The 20256-nt window shown below is 39.5% G+C and overlaps 1 pseudogene; it reads left to right on the top strand.

The window, feature by feature from the left end:
* The first annotated feature begins 19450 nt into the window (after positions 1-19450).
* LOC100947255 lies at positions 19451-20251 on the top strand (annotated as a pseudogene).
* Positions 20252-20256: the final 5 nt, after the last annotated feature.

The following is a 20256-nucleotide window of genomic DNA, read 5'->3' as shown; positions in this document are numbered from 1 at the left end:
AGGAGTGGGGAGGCCACTCAGAAGAGGTGAGTTAGAGTCACTCTTTTTGGAGAAATATGCAGCTGGGAGAAGAAAGTGTTTTCAAATTTCATACTTGCTTCTGGGTTTGCTGACATAATCCTGTTGAGAAATGCGGTCAGATTAGGCCATCATTACTTAAAATGTGCCTTATTGTTTAGTAGTGCTGGAGGATGGAGAAAAAAAGAAAGAGTAACATTATAATAAGGCATAATTACAACAACTCCCCCGGCCCAAATTTCCTTACAAGACAGCAGTATGTCCGGATTTCACTGAATCCGCACCTAAGTGTGCCTACTGTGTCTGAGGCACTGAACGCTACTCCATACTCAGGGCTAATTCAGCATAAATAGCACTCAAGGAGGCAGAACGAAGGGGAGAGATTCTGGGGCACTTGGTGGAAAGCACTTGGTGGGGGCTGTTTTTGCAATGGTCAGCCTCTTCAGCCAGGGCCAACACAAGGACATACAATTCTGTAAGGCAGGTAGAATCTGAAACTGAAGGGAACAGAGGTCTTACAGGTGCAGACAGAGTAAGGGTGAAGGGAAGGGAAGCATCACTACTTCACAGCAGCATTCAGGCCGACTCCAGTGCAGATTTATGGTGAGTGCAGTCCTCCTTTAGAAATAGGCTGTATGATGTTGTGGTGGAAAGACCAGAAGTAAAGCAATCCCTGATGATCTTACCTCAATCAGTTTTAATTTGTAGCCTTATACAATGCCTTCATCTGAGTATTCGTTTTCTTAGTTGTAAAACGGAGTTAATAATTCTTGTTCTGCTCCATGAAGGAGCCAATTGTGATAATAAAGAAGTCTAAACTAAAATGTTTTGAAAATGGAGGATTCTTTAAATATCAGCCATTATTACAGATGTTCTTAAGGGTAATATCAAAAGGATCTCCCTGGAATCCCACAGGTAGTCAAAAATTAAGAGATTTTTTTTCCTCTTTAATGATATGATAAAGGATTGATGGATATGATAAAGGATTATTTTAAGTTTCGTTTTTATCAGGTATTTAGTCACATGTGTTTGAGCATCGTAGAGACAAAGGAAGGGTAAGATGTTGGTAAAATACAGATATGATTTTCTGTATTACTGAATACTGGAAATAATTATTGATGATTTTTTTTTTTGAGATAGAGTCTCACTATGTCCCCTTGGTAGAGTGTGTGGCATCACAGCTCACCGCAACCTCAAACTCTTGGGCTTAAGTGATTCTCTTACCTCAGCCTCCCAAGTAGCTGGGACTACAAGTGCTGGCCACAATGCCTGGCTATTTTTTTTTTTTTTTTTGCAGTTGTCATTGTTGTTTAGCTGGCCTGGGCCAGGTTCAAATGTGCCAGTGTTGGTGTACGTGGCCGGCACCCTAACACTGAGCTACGGGCACAGAGACAACTGATGAAATTTTAAAATAACTTGAACTCGGTAGAAGAGAGATTAGCAGAGGAAAACGCCTTTGGCTTTTTCATCAGCGAAACATGTACCCTTTATGACTTGATCTGAATCAATATTTTGTGCACTGAACGCAGACCCTAAATATGTTTATTGGGACTTTGTTGTGCAAACTTTATTGCCTTTGGCACTACGTGAAAGAGAAAGAGAAAAAGGGTGTTGTAGGAAAAGAGGACATTTAGGAGCTTTCCAGAGTTTCAGTTAAGCCTATTAGAATTCCAAACAATATATTTACTATATTATCTTAGGTTCTGGGAGAAGCTTTCCTCCATAAGGATAGCTGTCATCCTGTTATTTTTAAAATTATTTAAATACCTTTCTTCTTCTTCTTCTTCTTCTTTTCTTTTTTTTTTTTTGAGACAGAGTCTCACTCTTGTCGTCCTGGGTAGAGTGCTGTGGTGTCATAGCTCACAGCATCCTCAAACTCAGGCTCAAGTGATCCTCTTGTCTCAGCCCCCTGAGTAGCTGAGACTATATATACCCACCATCACACCTGACTAATTTTTCTATTTTTAGTAGAGATGGGGTCTCGCTTTTTCTTAGGCTAGTTTCAAGCTCCTGAGCACAAGCAATCCACCTGCCTCTGCCTCCCAGAGTGCTGGGATGACAGGCATGGGCCAACTTACTCAGACAGTTGCCATCGTAATTGTGTTAAGATGTCATTGAAATAGCTTCTTAAATAATTATACATTGTACACCATAATTGCATTAATGTACAAAGCTATGATTTAATAAAAAAAGAAGTAATAATCCTTAAATCAAGGTCATTTCTGTCAGTAACCCCGGTGAGGAGTCAAGGATTCCACTGCCTCTTACGACTGCCTTTGCAGTATCCCTCAGGTTCTGATAATTTGTGTCTGCATTATTATTTTCTTCCAAAATTTGGCGATTTCCTTCTTAATCTCATCTATGACCCAGCTATGATTCAGCATAAGGTTATTTAGTTTCCATGTCTTTGAATGAGTATGCAGATTTCTGTGATTGGTCAGTTCAACTTTTATTGCGTGATGATCCAAGAAAGTACAAGGAATAATTTCTATACTTTTAAATTTCCTGAGGTTAGACTTATGACCTAAGATGTGATCAATTTTGGAGGATGTTCCATGGGCTGATGAGAAGAATGTGTATTCAGTTTTGTTAGGATGAAATGTTCTGTGGATGTCTATTAAATTCAATTGTTCTATGATGAAGTTTAGTGCAAAATTTTTTTATTTAGTTTCTTATTGGAGGATCTATCCAGCACTGCCAAAGGAGTGTTAAAATCTCCAGCTAGAAAAGAATCCAGACACTTATCATCATTTGATCTTTGATAAGCCTATCAAAAATATAAATTAGGAAAAAGATTCCCTGTTTAACAAATGGTGCTGGGAGAACTGGCTGGCTACATGGAGAAGACTGAAACTGGACCCACACCTTTCACCATTAACAAAATTGACTCTCACTGGATAAAAGATTTAAACTTAAGACATGAAACTATAAAGATTCTTGGAGAGAGTGCAGGGGAAACACTTGAATAAATTGGGCTGGGAGAATACTTTATGAGGAGGAGCCCCCCGGGCAATTGAAACAACACCAAAAATACATTACTGGGATGTGATCAAACTAAAAAGCTTCTGCACAGCCAAGAACACAGTAAGTAAAGCAAATAGACAGCCCTCAGAGTAGGAGAGGATATTTGCAGGTTATGTTTCTGACAAAGGTTTGATAACCAGAATTCACAGAGAACTCAAATGTATTAGCATGAAAAGAACAAGTAATCCCATCTCAGTGTGGGCAAAGGACTTGAAAAGAACCTTCTCTGAAGAAGATAGGCACATTGCCTACAGACACATGAAAAAGTGTTCATCATTTTTAATCATCAGAGAAATGAAAATCAGAACTACTTTGAGATATCATCTAACTCCAGTAAGAGTGGCTCACATAACAAAATCCCAAAACTATAGATACTGGCGTGGATGTGGAGAAATAGGAACACTTCTGCACTGCTGGCGGGAATGCAAACTAATATGTCCCCTTTGGAAAGAAGTTTGGAGAATGCTCAGGGGTCTACAGGTAGACCTGCCAGTTGATCCTGCAATTCCTCTACTAGGTGTATGTCCAAAAGACCAAAAATCACTTTGTAACAAAGACATTTGCACCAGATTGTTCATTGCAGCTCAATTCATAATAGCCAAGGCATGGAAGAAGCCAAGTGCCCATTGACCCATGAATGGATTAATAAATTGATATATGTATACCATGGAATATTATGTAGCCTTAAAAAAGATGGAGACTTTACCTCTTTTATATTTATATGGATGGAGCTGGAACATATCCTACATAGTGCAGTATCTCAAGAATGGAGGAAAAATTATCCAATGTACTCAGTACTATTACGAAACCAATTTATAATCACTCACACTTTCATATGAAGAATAGATCACAGCTAAGGTCCAGAATGAAGGCAGGAAGGGGGAGGTCAGATGGAGGGAGGGTGAATGGTGGGATCACACCTATGGTGCATATTGCAAGGGTATATGTTGGATCTATTAAGTATAGAGTATAAACGTCTTCGCACAATAATTAAGTAAATGAGGTAAGGGATAAATTAACCAGTATGAGATAAGCATTCCAAATTGTATATGAAATGAGCACATTGTACCCCAGAAATGAATTAATATATACATGATCTACCTGTTTGTGATTTAATAAAAAAAAAAAAAAAAGGAAAAACAAAAGTACTCCACTGCCTTGGTAAGAGCAAGATGTCAGGGAAGCTGAATCATCTTTCTTGCAAGGAGAGTAAGGGGAGAATATGTATGTTTGCCTACCCCGGGATAAATATTCTAATTTATTTTTCCGTTTTCTTGTTGATGACTGGACATAATTGAAAATTCTTTCTATGGGCAAAAGATGTGGCCGGGGTAGAAGGAAGTACAGAAGTAGGTGGCAGGAACCTGGGTCAGAACTTGCCTTCCTTAAAAAAGCAGCGTAAAATTTGAAATATTCTTCCTATCTCACAATCTGAGTGGATCGTTCAAAAATAACGGAGTCTAGGATCTGATGTTAAAATTGTATTAGATGGTTCTGTCATTCTGGCCCCCTCCTGCTCAGAGAAAATTTTCCCTGAGTCCTCACTCACTTTCTAAAAGCATTAAACAGTTTTTTTTTTTTTTTTAAAAAATATAGATGTGAACAAAATGAAGGAATTGCTGAGTAGAAACTACACAAGTAGGAGTTGTCGCTGTGGGTGGATGACTAACTTACTATGTTTCTTTGGGCTACATGGTATCATGGCACAATTATAAAAATCAATAACAATATAACATAAAAGAAATAGAGATGCAACAATTTAAAGCTATTGCAAGAATATCACTTTTGTTTCTATATCATATTGATGGTTTTATGTGTATATATAATGTAATATTTACAGAAATGTGATAGATAATTCTCTGATAGACATTATGGATTCCAAGTTATTGCAGCAATAAATGGTATTTGGACTAATCTATAATTTTAGAAGCATTAACATATCCTTTTATTTGCATCTCTTACCTTAACAAATAGAATGATTATCAATCTCTTCTGTGCAATTAGCATTTTGGGGATGAGTTTGAGCCTTTATAACGAGTTCGTATACTCATTTTAAAAAAGAAAAAGTATTTTTATGATACAGAAAGATGTCTGTTGGGAAAACAAATCTCCTGTAGGCACAATTTTAATTTCAAATTACTAAAATAGTCAGACCACAATCCTACTAGTTTTAAGAAAAATCTCATCATACAAGGAATTATCAGTAACATTTCCAAGGCAAGAGCAGCTGCTGAGGAGGCGTCGTGGAAAGGGATGGCTGATGTCAAAGGAATTTTCTACTTCAAGTACAGGACAGAGCACAGAGCAAGATTGATTGTCATGTTTTATGTGTACTCGGGGGAGGGAGGGTTGGGGGGACCATGAAAGGGCTTTTCAAGAGGGGAAGGAAAGACCTCAAAACAGAAACCAGTGGAGATTAGAGCTTTTGCCTCACAGCAGCACTTGTTTTCACTTATTCACAGTCGTGATTCCTACAAATGACAGCGTTATTTAGTGACACGGAAGTGCTAGTTTTCTTGTTAGTTGCAAATACTGTTAAGTGTGCCAAATATAAAAATAGTCACTGCTCGACTCTCTTTTGATTTGCTCTACTAATGTGTAAAGCTTGCTTTAAAAAAAAAAAAAAAAAACTTTAATTGTCAATGTGAGCACTAGCATCTAGACACACGTCTGCTCTGTTAAACTGTTATTTTAATTAATTCATTCAGCACATATTCATTGAGTACCCCTCATATCAGATACTAGGATATTTGTTATTGATACAACAGTGAAACAGCACATAAATGATTCCTCTTGATGCTTATACATTTGCAAGGAAGACCAAAAAAATTAAGTCATCCAGGGAGGAGTGATGAGCCCCAACTTGTTATTGGAAGATACAGAAGAGATTTCTAATGTTCCTGGAATCAGGGCAACCCTTTCTGAGTTGGAAGTATAAATCAAAGTTAGGTGAAGTGGGAGTGGAAGGGAGGGAATGTAATGTACTTGTTACAAGATACTGTATCAAACAGTGCAGTAGATACAGAGAGAATTCTGCTTACCATTTTGTAATAAAGATAATATTATATAAATTTACTGAGCGCTCTTTGTGTGCTGGGTGTTACCTGAGTATCTTTTTGTGTGTCAATTCCTTTAATCCCAATAACAAGTTTTTGAAGGAGTTACTGTTACTTATCATTCATAGTTGAGAGAAGAGAGAAGCAGAGATGTTAAATAATTTGCACAGATCTTGCTGGTCAGTGAAAGGCCTGAGATAGTAACGGAGTTGTCTGCCTGTAAAGCCTGCAGTCATAAGAAGCATGTCATTCTCAGAACAGGTTGACATAGAATTGCAAATTTGTAAGTAACTGCAATGCAAGAAATTACAACTGTTATAATAACTATAATATGTTATAGAGGGGCTCCGCAGAATATTTGGGGGTTTGTGTGGTTTTTCCTTTTGAACCACTCTCTCCCATGGACATCTAAAACCTAAAACTTTTTTTTTTTGGTAGGGACAGAGTCTCACTTTATGATCCTCAGTAGAGTGCTATGACATCACAGCTCACAGCAACCTCCAGCTCTTGGGCTTAGGCAATTCTCTTGCCTCAGCCTCCTGAGTAGCTGGGACTATAGGTGCCTGCCACAATGCCCACCTATTTTTTTTTGTTGCTGTTTGGCCCGAGCTGGGTTTGAACCCGCCACTCTCGGTATATGGGGCCAGCACCCTACCCACTGAGCAACAGGCACAGTCTGACATCTAAAACTTTTTAAAATTTTTCATTTTTATGGACACATAGTAGTTGTACGTATTTACAGGGTACATGTGATATTTTGATGCCAGCATGCAATGTGTAATAATTAAATCTTGACAATTGATATATCATCACCTCACATATTTATCCCTTCTTTGTGTTCTGATAATTCCAAATTAACTCTCCTAGCTATTTTGAAATATAGAAGTTATTGTTAGCTGTAGTTGCTCTAGATCATATTCCTTCCATCAAACTGCATTTTTGTACCCATTAATCAGCCCTTCTTTAGCGCTACCTTACCCATGACTCTTCTTAGCTTTTGGTAATCATTATTCTACTCTCTACCTCCATCAATTTCTTCAGCTTCCACTTATGAGGGAGAATATGTGATATTTATCTTTCTGTGTCTGACTTATTTCACTTAATATAATGGCCTCCAGTTTGATCCATGTTGTTGCAATGACAAGATTTTGTTCTTTTTATGGCAGAGTAATATTTCATTGTGTGTGTGTATATACACATGCAATATTTTCTTTATTCTTTTGTTAATGGAGATTTAGGTTTATTGCATACCTTGGATATTGTGAATAGTGCTGCAGTAAACATGGGAGTGCAGATATTTTTGATACACTCATTTCCTTCTTCTGGGTATATAGCCAACAGTGAGATTGCTAGATAGGACACTAGTTTGATTTTTAGATTTTTTTGAGGAACTTCCTTACTGTTTTCCACAATGGCTGCACTAATTTACTTTTCTACCAAACAATATAGAAGATTCCTCTTTCTCCACATCTTTGCCACCAGTTGTTATTTTCTGTCTTTTTGATAATACCTATTTTAACGGGGTAAGGTGATATCTCATTGTGATTTTTTGTCTGCATTTCATTGCATTCCATTTGATTACTGATGTTGAGCAGTTTTTCATATATCTATTGGCCATTTGTAAGTCTTCTTTTGAGATGTGTCTATTCAGCTCCTTTGCTCATTTAAAAAATCAGATTATTTGTCTTTTTATTATTTAGTTGTTTGATTTAACTATATATATACACATTCTGGCAATTAATCTTTATCAGTTGAAGCTTATTAATATTTTTTCCCATTCTTTAAGTTGGCTGTTTACTTTGTTGATTGTTTCCTTTGCTGTGAAGAAGTATTTTGGTTCGATATGGTCCCATTTGTCAATTTCTTTCTTTCTTTTTCTTTTTTTTGAGACAGAGTCTCATTGTGTAGCCCTCGATAGAGTGCCATGGCATCACAGCTCATAGCAACCTTAAAGTCTTGGGTTTAAGAGATTCTCTTGCCTCAGTCTCCCAAGTAGCTGGGACTACAGGTGCCTGCCACAATGCCTGGCTATTTTGTTGTTGTTGTTGCAGTTGTCATTGTTGTTTAACTGGCTGGAGCTGGTTTCAAACCCACCAGCCTCAGTGTATGTGGCTGGTGCCCTAACCTCTGAGCTATAGCACTGAGCCTGTCAATTTTTTCTTTGGCTGCCTATCCCATTTTCCCAGTACTATTTATTGAAGAAACTGTCCTTTCCTCCATGTATGCTCTTTGTGCCTTTTTATTGACTATAAATGTGCAGATTTACTTCTGGGTTCACTAAGCTGTCCCATTGATCTATTTGTCTCTTTTGATGCCAATACTATTCTGTTTTGGCTTTGTTCTTTTTGCTGAGAATGGCTTTGGCTCTTTGGAGTCTTTTGTGGTTCCATATGAATTTCAGGACTGTTCTTCTGCTTTTGTGACGAATGTCATTGTTATTTTGATAGTGATTGCATTGAATCTGTAGATTGCTTTGCATTGTATGGACAGATTAACAATGCTGATTCTTCCAATCCATGAACATAGTGGACTTCTTTTTGTTATTTCAGATTAATATGAACTATTAATCAACAAACTATTCAGTTACAGTGTTTGCATTTGTTAGGTAACATCCCTGTGGTAGTTGGGTCCCGCACCCAGAAGGTGTGCCATACACCCTTCCATTGTGCCCATTAGGTGGGAGCTCACCAATCCCCTCATTCCATGGACTTCTGATAGATGTGCGAGCTAAACCAGTCTTCTCTGGATGCAAGGAATCTGTTGGATTGAAAGAAGACCCGTGATCTCTAGATTTTGCCCATGTTGTCTGCTAATATGAAGGCTAGTAAAGAAAGTTAAAAGCTCATATTTTTCTGAGTAGAAGTTCATTCCTATTTCTGCACAACATGGGCTGCAGGGAGTTCTGCTGGCTGACCAAACCTATTCTCAGAAAGCAGTTCTACACCCGTGGAGAAGCTGGAATATTGCTGGTTCACATCTGAAAGTAATGCTGCATAAATCAGGAAGATATTCCCTTCATCTGAGCGTTTCTATGGTTACAGTCTGTCTGTCTCCTCAGTGATGCTGACTTCGTCTGAGTGCTGTACTCTCAAAGTTTAGGCAGACTTGCATCACAGTGACTCAACAGTTTGACTTTGACTGCAAAGGCCAATGGTGGGATTTCCTATTAGAATTTTTCAATTATGTTGAAATGTTTCTCTAATCACTGTCCTTAAACACTATGTATGTCTAGAAATACAGGTTATTTGGTGAAACTTAATCTTATTGGAACTCTTCAATGATCTATACCAAATTAAAACCAATTATCATCTGTGCTACAAATTAATATTAAGCAATCACATTAAATAGAAGCACTGTGAATATGTTAATCATTTTCATAAAAACTGATTTCTTGGTGGGCATGGTAGCTCATGCCTATAATACTAGCACTTAGGAGGCTGAGGCAGGTGTATTGCCTGAGTTAAAAAGTTCAAGACCAGCCTGAGGTAGAGTGAGACCTCGTCTTAAAAAATAGCCAGGTGTTGTGGCAGGTGGCTATAGTCCCAGCTACTTGAGAGGCTGAGGCAAGAGAATCACCTAAGCCCAAGAGCTGGAGGTTGCTCTTAGGCTTATGAGCTGGAGGTTGCACATAGCAAGGGTGCACATAGGTTGCACATAGGTTGCACATACCAAGGGTGACAAAGTGAGACTCTGTCTCAAAACAAAACAAAATAAACAAACAAAAAATTGATTTCTTGAATTACTTTCTAAGCAAATATTCTTTACTAAACTAAGTATATACAATTTTTTTTATTAAATCATACCTGTTTACACTAATGCAATCATGCAGTATTCAAATCCAATAGGTAATGAGGATGTCAATTTACCCTGAATACACATTTTTAAAAAATCTGACTTACATTGCACGTTTAAAATGTATTTACAAAATCCAGGACTGAGTATGATTTTAGAAGACTGTTTTGATTTGAATGGTGTTACACATTTTTTTTTAGGTGAAAACTGTATCTCTTATTTTTTGTTCTTTATTAGCTCAAGGTTTCTGAGGATACCACTTTCTATCTTTCAAAGAAAAGGTCTCCCTCATCTCATCAGTGGTGACTACTCTGCAGGTCTCTGTGGTTTCATTCCTGCTGAGCACTAAGATAGCCCTTCAAGTTCATGGAGAAGGAAGCCTTTGGGGTTATGTAGGTTTTTTCATTACCTCCAGTTTTCTTCTCTCTGTTTCACCTGACAGTTCCATTATTTATTTATTATGCCGTAGAAAAATCAAAATGAGATATGCAAGCAACTCATTGCTGTATAAGCTTTCTGTTTTCTCTTTTTGACCAAATTTCACTACGGTGGATAAACATCACTCTACAGTTTGCAGTTTGAGATTGTAGCCTCCTCTCAGTTTTAGTACAGATGGAAGTTTAGCTGTTGGCATTTGTACATTTAAATAGATTTCCATAAATTTTATGAGTATTTGTTTACTCTGATACTGTTTTACTATATCCTTTCCTTGTAGAGTATATATTTGATGTGTGTGTTTTAATACTAAGAGCACAGTTTTATTTAAAAACAGACTTTTTATGCCCTACCCCATCATTTTTTTTCTAGGAGCAGGCAAAGCCACAGGTGCAATAGGCATTTAGATGTCCCACTTTGATTAAAGCAGAATAAAAACAAAATAAATTTATACAAATAAAACATAGGACTCAAAAAAGATGGCACCCAAATGTATAAAATTTCTTTTAACAACTTCAGTGCATTTATCCCAATTTCTAATTTTTCTAAAAACCCAAGTCCCTTTCAGATACTCAGATCCAATTGAGAAATTTCTCATTGCTTGAATTTCTAACAATTGCTTGAATTTGGGGTAAAACAAATATGAAATTCAAATTTACTTCACTTCCTTACTCCTCCAATTTTTTTATGACAACTGATTGAAAAAGGTCAAAATACACAGGCATTTTTGAGACCTTTGAGTAAATTGCAAATGATGTTGTCAATACTTTATCAAGAAGGACAATGCTCTTTCTTAACCAATGAATTGATCTTGTATTCCATGATCTCACTGGGAACCATGAGATACTTATCATAGATACTTATAATAGAACTTTTTTGGTCTCAGGGGTACAGGGGTATCTAACCTTTTTTCTTTTCTGCCACACATTGGATGAATCAGAATTGTTTTGGGTAATCTGCATGATCCACGGGCTGCAGGTTGGACCCTCTTGGTAGAATAAAGACTTTAAAAACTTCAAATTATAGTGCTTGTGATATTTTGATAAATATAATTGTTAGACACATTTTTGAGGGATTTAGGTCTTATTGAACCAGAATAAAAAAGCAATCCACCAAGTATCCAATGTACTCAATACTAGTATGAAATCAATATAGAATCACCTACACACTCATACGAATGGCAAAACATAACTATAATCCAGAAAGTAGAAGGGAAACGGAGAGAGAGGAAGGGAGGGGGGATATGAAAAGAGGGAGGGTACTTGGGGGGACCTCACCTAATGTGCATGATGCAATGGTCCATTTCAAAACTATTTAGAAATGAGTATAATTGTGATGGATGTGTTACTTAGTTCAATGTAAGCATTTCACATTGTATATCGAAGCAGTACCCAGAACCCCATAAATGCATCAATGTACAAAGTTATGATTTAATAAAAAATAATTTTAAAAAAGTGATTCTAGCCAGTTACTTTGAATATCAGCCTTTGGTTAAAAAAGTTCTGAACACTTAGCACTGAGCCATCTGTCTGTAACTGATGCACTGTCCATGTGGCCCGGGGGGAATTCAAGTGATGTTCCTAAACAAGTTTCTACTTACAACAGAGGCACATGCCAAGGGCAAGGATTTCCCATTCAGTCGGAGCACAGAAGGAGAAAATTCACTTACATAATGGAAATGATAACCTTGAAATACTTGAGCACTCATCTTTGAGAGAAGCAGGAAGATTCAAATCCTATAACTTGCTGAACCCGTGAAACCTACAATCACAGGGTCACCTTAATTTCATGGAATCTAGCAGAAGAGGATCTGGTTGGTCGCCCCAAGTTCTAAGTAGCCATTAATCATCCCAATTTCATGTTTAAATTTATGCAATAGGCATCCATTACATGAGTAGATTTTAAATATAGGTAATTTTTAGGCACAGCTCTTTACACAATATTTAAACACAACTTCTGAAATTATTCAAGATCTGATCTTATTGCACAATTAGATTTCATTTCAGTTGCATAATACATGCCAAGTTGAAAGGTGTGAAATTATTTTTTTGAGTTGGTGCTATAAATTATATGCCAGAAATATAGGGTCACTTTCCCTAGTCATAGCAAATGTTCAGGTTCTGAGTTAACTTTTTGAAAACACTTTTAGGGGCTACATGGAAATCAACTGTCACACTGCAGGAGGATTCAGGAGGCCTAAAATATGGATACATTCTGGTATATTCAGTTATTTCCACATCGCCTGGGCAGGGACATGCAATGGAAAACAGGCTGCACGTGGAGTCAGACCAGGTCTGAGCTCAGGTTTGTTAATTTAATTTTTTTAAAGTTTGGGTAATATTCAGTGTACTTGAACTTTACTTTCTTACCTGCAGCACTAATATAGTAATATACAAAGGGTGGCAAAAAATGTCTAAAGTTGGACAATTAAGTTCATGAACTCATCCTAGAAAAAGTGCTCCATGCCTTGGTACAGGGCTTCCCCACTTAAGGCTGGACAGGGGACCCCAGTTTTCCTAGGCCTGGACAATTTCATGAAGGGAGCGCCCTGACTTTTCGCCCCTAGCTGAAGGGACTGTATTCATTGGTTCTAATGCTCATTACTGTTGAAAACACATTTCCATTTGCCAAGTCCTGGCCTTAATTCTCAAAACTGTATACCCCTAGGCAAAGAGCCCACGTAGAGTCTTCCCACTTGGGTCTCTCCCTCTGCCAGAAGCTCTGGTGCCTTTTACTTCTTCTTTATTCTTTTCTAACAAAATCCTATCTCACCACTGATCATGTGGTCTGTGAGTTCGTTCCTTGAATCTCTGAGACTGAGGACCTATTGAAGAGAGAAATTACAGTAAGAACCTCATTGCTGAATATTACTACGGTCACCTTCGAGGTCCTCCCCTTGGGAAGCTGTGCACCTATGCCAGCCTTCAAAGCAATTTTAGAACTCTTTTTCTGGAATGGCCATCAGAACTCTTGTCAGACTCCATCCAACAATTAATTTTGAGAACTCATCCTAGAGAAAGTGCTTTTGTAATGCTCAATATTCTGATAACCTTTGTTATCTTGTCTATCGCATCTTGTATCTTCTGTAGTTGCAAAAGTCAAATGTGACTTGAGTATTAGAATTGTAATACTTTTTTTCCTTTCTTAAAATGTCTATACATTTTTTGGCACCCTATGTATATTGGATATCAAAAACTGTACCCAAAGAGAACATGTGCGGAGATGGTGGGTTTTATAGATAACTCGACAGTGGGCAAGATACTCCTCTTCCCATTCTCATCAGCTTTGATCAGGTTGAGGACATAGATCGGATTACACTTGCTAATGAGTAACTTTGTGCTAAAAGGTCTTTACATAGGTGTGACCTTCTCCTATCCCCACAGTGCAGGACAAAAGCCAGGCCATCTGTGTTTTTTTTTTTTTTTTTTAGACAGAGTCTCACTTTGTCACCCTGAGGAGGGTGCTGTGGTGTCATAGCTCACAGCAACCTCAAACTCTTGGCTTACGTGATCCTCCTGCCTCAGCCTCCTAAGTAGTTGAGATTACAGGCACCTGCCACCACCCCCAGCTAGTTTTTTTATTTTTAGTAGACACGGGGTCCCACTCTTGCTCAGGCTGGTCTTGGATTCCTGAGCTCAAGGGATCCACCTGCCTTGGCCTCCCAGAGTGCTGGGATTATAGAGATGAGTCACTGTGCCCAGTTTTTGTCAGGGTGGCTTTGGCTTTGCCATGACTCAGCCCAGATGTTACTGGGGGCATCATGAGGCTCAAATGTGCTCCCTTTAATTAGAAGATCAGCATTCTTGATGTGAAGCCTGTGTATGCTTGAATCACTCTTTTTTTTATTTGAAAATAATTTAGACTTAAGGAATTTAGAGTAAAAGACCAGCCCATTTTATTCAAGTATTTTTTCGTGGCAGCTGACTGCCCAAGTTCAGCTAACAATAACTTGTTTCTTTGGATCCATTAAGAACTTTCTGCTGTCCTCTGCACATAAATATGGCTTGGACTCCTTATAGAAAGAGGTGACTACAGCCTGGAGCGAGAGTAGGTATGCCCGGATGTTCTGGCTAAATGCCATATTATTACATTAATTAAAGTCCTAATTCTTTATTAACACCAAGAACACGTGATGATGTGCTGCTCTTATGTATTTCTGGTAGTCATTATTAATGTTGTTTATTATTAATATGATCATCTTATTCTTAATATCCCGGTACGCTAAAGAAAAATATTATCCAATTAACTTACTGCTAAACCATATTAGATTCGGCTCTCAGAAGGCCTTTGCCTGCTCCCCGAGAGTCGAGGCCCTCAGTCCTCCTTCCAGGTCTTGTCTTTTCACTTCCCGGCATAATTTCATCTGCTTTTATGACATTAATTATCTCCACACTGATTACTCCCAAATTTATATCTCCAAGCTTAACCTCTTCTTTGAGATTCAGTGCTATATTGATGTAGCTAGTGGATTTTCCTACGGGCATCTTAATATGGTTTGAAACATTAGAATTTTTTTATTACAATCTGCATTGATTTTACTTCCTGTGTTAATGAAGTCAGTGAACAGGATCATCACCTTCCCAGCCGCGCTCTCCATCCCACATCGCTGTGCCGTGGAGTTCTATCCCATTCTGTTCTGTTCTCTTGTTTGCTTACACATCCACCCAGTTGCCGGATTTCAGGCTATTCTGTGTCAGGCTGGTTCGGACCTGAGCACTGCTCTGTGCCACGGTCACCCCCCACACTGGATTCTCCGGCGGGAAGCTCCTCCCCACCTCCAGCCTCATCCCTTTCTAATTTGTCTCCGCTTTGCTCTCTATTTACTTCCCTAGAGCAGAAAGCAAGAACGTTAATCTCATCCCTAACTTGCTTCTACTTGCTTCCCTTCTACTCAATAAAGCCACTTTCCGTGTCGTCTGACACCTGGTTTTCAGCTGTCTGCTGCCTACCTAGCCCTCCCATCTCACGTCTCCAACATTCATCTCATTCTCCAGAACATTCTGCTCCCAAGGCCAGTACATTGTCTCAGACGATCCCCTCGTCTGGGCCTTTCCCTTCCTCCTCCAGCAATGTCTATTCACTATTTAGGGATCAGCTTAACTGACTCCCTGTTTGTCGTCATCCCAGGTCAGGCTGTCCCTCCCCAGACTCCAGACTGGCGTCATTTGCCAGCATGCGGCCCAGTGTGTCTCATTTGGGGCTTTAGTCAAGTCTGGGTCTCCGATTATGTTCACAGAGTTTGCTACACAGATAAAGGAATACCTATCTGTTGGTTAATCAGCCAAGGAGCAAGGAACTTTGCCCGTTCTCTTTTTACATAAACAATTTTGTTTTTATTTTAATTTTTTTTCTATTTATTTATTTATTTTTGCGGTTTTTGGCCAGGGCTGGGTTTGAACCCGCCACCTCCGGCATATGGGGCCGGCACCCTACTCCTTTGAGCCATAGGCCCCGCCCTACATAAGCAATTTTAAAATCCTTTCTCTCACCCTCAATGCCCTACCTTCCAGCACCCATCTCAGCCCCTCCAGCTCCACTGCAGATGCAATTCTCTCTAAGACAACCGTTTCGTAAGGTAATAATCATGCATAGATCTACTTTAAACACTGCAAATAAAAATGAACAGCTGTTTGAAATGAATGAAACTAATTCAGGAGAATGTATGAGGCCTGACAATTAAGTTCACAAACTTCCCACTGTGGCTTACATTGGTAGTACTGTACAAACACCTTGGTGAGGCTTCATAACCTTGGTATATCAGCACCTTGCAGCTATGTCCACGTTGACAGGTGGTGTCTTGCAAAGTGACGTTCATTATTATTGTTGCATGTTTTTGTATGCCATCAAGAGAATGTCAGAGCTTGAATTAGAGCAATAAACAAACATTAGTAAATTTCTTGTTAAACTTGGCAAGATTGTACATGAACTCAAGGACATGTCAGTCCAAGTTTATGGGGATAATACCATGAAGAAAATTGTAATGTACAAATGGATTAAATGTTTTTCTTTTATTTTTTTTGAGACAGACTCTCAAGCTGTCACCCTGGGTAGAGTGCTGTGGCGTCACAGCTTATAGAAACCTCCTGATTCTTTTGCCTCAGCTTCCCAAGTAGCTGGGACTATAGTCACCTGCTACCATGCCCTGCTATTTTTTGGTTGTAGTTGTCATTGTTGTTGGGTGGCCCCATGCAGCTCCAGTGTATGTGGCTGGCCCCCTAGCTGCTTGAGCTACAGGTACTGAGCTGGATTAAATGTTTTTCTGAGAGGAGAGAAAGTGTCACTGATGAAGAGAGGTCAGGGTGGCCAGTAACAAGCAGATCTAACGAAAATGTTGCAAAAAATTGTTGAATTGTGCATCAAAATCATTGGCTGTGCTCAGCACCTGTAGCTCAGTGGTTAGGGTGCCAGCCACATACACTGGGGCTGGCGGTTTTGAACCCAACCCAGGCCTGCTAAACAACAATGATAGCTACAACAAAAAATAGCTGGGCCTTGTAGCCAGCACTTGTAGTCTCAGCTACTTGGGAGGCTGAGGCAAGAGAATCACTTAAGCCCACAAATTTGAGGTTGTTGTAAGCTGTGATGCCACAGCACTCTACCAAGGGCAACATAGTGAGACTCTGTTTCCAAAAAAAAAAAAATCATTGGCTGACTATGAGGAGCATAGCAGACCAAGTAAATATTGATAGATAAATGGTTAGGGAAATCTTAAGTGAAAATCTTGGCCAAAAGCTCACAGCTCTTGTCCCATAATAATGTACCACTCATTTGTAGATGAAAGAAATATTGAAAAGATTTTTATAACATTCAGGACATCAGGGGCAATACAATGACAGCCATGTTTATGAAGTGACTCTGTAGTAAGTATCACTTATACATAATATTTATAAGAAGCCATTAATTCTATATCTGAGTGGTGCATGCCTGTAATCCCAGTACTCTGGGAGGCTGAGGTGGGCAGATTGCTTGAGCTCACAAGTTCAAAACCAGCCTAAACAAGAGCAAGACCCTGTCTCTAATAAAAATGAAAAACTGAGGCAAGAGGATAACTTGAGCCCAAGAGTTAGAGGTTGCTGTGAGTCGATGCTATAGCACTCTACTGAGGGTGACAAAGTGAGACTGTATCTCAGAAAACAAAACAAAACAACAACAAAAAAACCTGGCATTTTTAAATTCCATACTCTGTTAGTGTTTTTCCATAATTAAGAATCTACTTTTACCATTTTATTACAAAATATTGCTGAGTAACATTTAATGTAGATTTAAATCTGGAGACAATAAATTTACTGCAGTGTAAATTGGTGTTCTTATAGAATTGTCTCCAAAACTGTTTAATAACAGGGGAGTTGAAATGACACAAAGTACTCAACGACTATTTTTAATATATGTGTGAATGATTGAATAAATAAGTGGGCAGCTGCTTTCTAGGCATTGTTGTGGGAGAATAAAGATTAAGGGAAACTAAATTGAATTTCCTTATTTTGGCAAAAGCTATTCCTTAAATAACTGGTGTATTGTCAGAAAGTGATTTAAACCATGTTTATACAGCAACAAGCATCTATTTTGTAAATAACCAAAACATTTTGTTCAGATGGCAAAGTGTAAAACTGACCAGCCTTTGGTGAAATGCTTCTAATTAATCTAATTGATTCATTAAATCTATGCTCAAGGGATAGTTTTCAACCAAATCCTACTAATTGTTTATCAATGAGTGTGATTCACATTCTACTTTATCTGTGAGTTCCTTCTTGGGCTCTTTAAAGATAGCCGGAGAGAGGGGGAAAGTGTTTTAAAAACCTGCTTCATATTGAGCGGACTTTAATCAATGAGTGGAAAAGCAGCTGGCCCTTGACTGTGGCCGGAGCACAGCGCCTCATCCCTATGCAGTTAACAAAGGCCCCCCCACCCCCGCCCTCACATTCTCCCTCCTCTTTCTCTCTAGATTTCATTCATTCTCTTTAAAATCCTCGAAAAATAAGCCAGGAGCAGTGGCTCACTCTGGGAGACTGAGGCAAGTGGATCGTCTGAGTTCAGCAGTTCAGAGACCAGCCTAAGCAAGAGAAAGAAAGAGCTGTCTCTAAAAAACAAACAAACAAACATACAAAAAACTAGCTAGACATGGCGGCACATGCCTGTAGTCCCAGCTACTCAGGAGGCTGAGGCAGGAGGATCTCTGGAGCATGAGCGTTTGTGGTCACTGTGAGCTATGATGCCGGTGAATTCTACCCACTATTAGCCCACTCTTACTCTAGGGTGACTAAGACTGTCTCAAAAAAAAAAAAAAAAAAAGAGCAAAAAAGAAATCCTCAAAAATACCTTCTCTGCCCTTGCTGTATTCTCTTTATGTATTTTCCCAATCAGCAATTTATGTTTTTGATATTGAAAATAAGAAGCAGTAGATAAATAGTATACTACTTTAGAATAAATGCACTCGGGCATACCCTAACTTGTGCTTACTGGACTTTTCTTGGCAAGTAGAAAGCAAGGTGACTATGAATAGGGGTGTACTTGATATATGTGATTAATCATGAAAGTTTTGAGATACACAAAAATCAAGAAATATAAAATCCACATGGATGAGAATAATTGATGCCCTCTGGAGCAAGCTGAAACTTGAACAGGTGATTCAGAAAGATGCTGTTGACTGTGTTTCTTGGAAGTGAAATAATGGACCATACCACACTCTGCCCATAGTGACCCACATATCATTATAGAGAATAATTTCATCGTTTGTAATTAGCCCAACATAGACTTCAGCCCTTTGAATGTAACAGATGGTTCCATCAATCTGCTTAGTTTGAGAATCAAAGCACAGCAGGGTAGGACCAGTAGAGACTCCAGAGTGGATTTGTTTTTAATTCATTGGGCTTATCAAGATTGTCAGTAAATATAGTGTTTTTATTTTAAAGTTGCTATTTACCTTGTTAGGATATTTCTTGTACCTGAATTAGAATCGATATGTCTACTTTAATTAACTGGTGAAAAGAGTTCGATTGGTAGCGGGAGCGGAGAGCGGACCCCAGAGAGCCCTGAGCAGCCCCACCGCCGCCGCCGGCCTAGTTACCATCACATATCGGGAGGAGCCGTAGCTGCCGCAGGCGGCCCCAGTCACCATCACCGCAACCATGAGCAGCCAGGCGGAGACCCAACAGCCGCCCGCCGCCCCCCGCCCTCAGCGCTGCTGACACCAAGCCCGGCACTACGGGGCAGCGGCGCAGGGAGCGGTGGCCTGGGCGGCCTCACATCCGCGGCGCCTGCCGGCGGGGACAAGAAGGTCATCGCAACGAAGGTTTTGGGAACAGTAAAATGGTTCAGTGTAAGAAACGGATATGGTTTCATCAACAGGAATGACACCAAGGAAGATGTATTTGTACACCGGACTGCCATAAAGAAGAATAACCCCAGGAAGTCCCTTCGCAGTGTAGGAGATGGAGAGACGGTGGAGTTTGATGTTGTTGAAGGAGAAAAGGGTGCGGAGGCAGCAAATGTCACAGGCCCTGGTGGAATTACAGTTCAAGGCAGTAAATATGCAGCAGACCGTAACCATTATAGGTGCTATCCACGTCGCAGGGGTCCTCCACGCAATTACCAGCAGAATTACCAGAATAGTGAGAGCGGGGAAAAGAACGAGGGATCGGAGAGTGCTCCTGAAGGCCAGGCCCAACACCCCCGGCCCTGCCGCAGGCAAAGGTTCCCACCTTACTACATGAGGAGACCCTATGGGCGGCGACCACAGTATTCCAACCCTCCTGTGCAGGGAGAAGTGATGGAGGGTGCTGACAACCAGGGTGCAGGAGAACAAGGTAGGCCAATAAGACAAGAATATGTATGGGGGTTATAGACCACGATTCCGCAGGGGCCCTCCTCGCCAAAGACCGCCCAGAGAGGACGGCAATGAAGAGGATAGAGAGAATCAAGGAGATGAGACCCA

Source organism: Otolemur garnettii, unplaced genomic scaffold, assembly GCF_000181295.1.
Source record: "Otolemur garnettii isolate 467f Iridium unplaced genomic scaffold, OtoGar3 scaffold00061, whole genome shotgun sequence".
Taxonomy (NCBI): Eukaryota; Metazoa; Chordata; class Mammalia; order Primates; family Galagidae; genus Otolemur; species Otolemur garnettii.
Note: the sequence above shows the minus strand (reverse complement) of the source record. Positions and strands in the feature narration are given on the sequence as shown.